This window comes from Myotis lucifugus, unplaced genomic scaffold (assembly GCF_000147115.1).
Source record: "Myotis lucifugus unplaced genomic scaffold, Myoluc2.0 scaffold_87, whole genome shotgun sequence".
NCBI classification, from domain to species: Eukaryota; Metazoa; Chordata; class Mammalia; order Chiroptera; family Vespertilionidae; genus Myotis; species Myotis lucifugus.
In genome coordinates this window covers 4,577,095-4,578,688 of record NW_005871135.1, presented here as the reverse complement: position 1 = coordinate 4,578,688, position 1,594 = coordinate 4,577,095, and positions in this window count along the sequence as shown.

The following is a 1,594-nucleotide window of genomic DNA, read 5'->3' as shown; positions in this document are numbered from 1 at the left end:
TCTCTAAGTTATAATCCATTACTGTTGTTATTCATTTTATAGCTTTGGGTGAGTTCATTGCTTTCAAGGATCCTAAATGGTCTCAGAGAAGCCAACTGGGAAATATATATAAAAGAAACACAGGAAGGGAAAACTAGAAACTAAAACCTAAAAGCATGTTTGCCCATAGCAGGTGGGTCAGAGCAGGACAGAAAGTATGAGGATGGGAACAGTATAGATGATGATATATAACATGTAAATTGCAATCTGTTTATACATTTAAAACCCAGGAGTTTGAATTGATAGCTCCAATTCTAGTTTGACACCATGGAGTCCTTTCCAGCCTCTCCTTTTCCACGTACAGAGAACCTTTCCCAGAGTGAGGGTCACTTCCTTTTCCTCAATGGTTGCTTATGTGCTGAATCGTTGGATACATGGCGACTTGTTTCAGAACCTTGAACTGTAAATGCCATGCAATGTACAACTTACGACATTGTTTTCAGTGTTTTATTTTTAATTGAAAGATAAATATAAATTCTGGTTTCGAAAATATCTTAGGGTCTTTATTTATTTTTCCCCTTTACTCTAACTTTGGAGTTATTTTGAAATATAGTTAAGTACATTTGATTTGTTTTATTCTACTTTGCTTTATTAACCACCTTTAATATTTATGTTTTACTTGCAAAACACAGCACAGTCAAAACTACATGAATAATTCTACTCATCTCCTCATCTCTTCTGCCCCAACTACTGTCGGTAAACAATTTCATTAGTTTCTAATTCATTCTTCCTGTTCTTCTTTCAGCTCAAATGGGCAGACACATGTATATTTTATTCCCTTTGTTTTTTACATAAGAAGTAGCATGCTATAAATACTCTTTTACACAATCCTTTTTTCATTCAGCAATATATTCTAATATTTCTCCACATTGACTTATAGATATCTTTGTTCTTATTTCCTCACAGTTGAAAAATACTCAGTTGATGTTTTATAGAGTTTTCTTTAATCATCATGAAATGAGATATTGTTGATATGTGTCCTAAATGCCACTAAATTGTATACCTCAAATACCTAAGTAGAAAGTAAAAAAGTGATGCCTGCATACAGCACAGGAAAGAATTATAAAACGATAATAATAATGTATGATTAATATGTTAATAGAGGAAAAATGGAACTGAATATATGTATTTACTTAAAACAGAGGAAGACAAGAGGAGTATATGTGAAACAGATGAATCAAATGGCCAATACATTAATAAGGAAAATATAAATTCTAATGTATTATAATTATATTAGATGTCATAGACAGTATATCCAGAAATATAATAATTGTTGCTTTACATAAAATGAACAATATCCAACATTATATATTGAACAATGCACACCTCACAGATATAAGGACAAAGAAATGTTCAAATTGATGGAAAAGAAATACCATTTAAACACCAACCAGGAGAAAGCTGCATCCTGACTATACTATACCATATTTACTATACTACACTACACTACGCTATTCTGTGCTATGCTATGCTATGCTACAATACACTATACTACACTATACCATGCCATAGCACGCCACGCAACACTACACTACACTATACTATACTACACTAT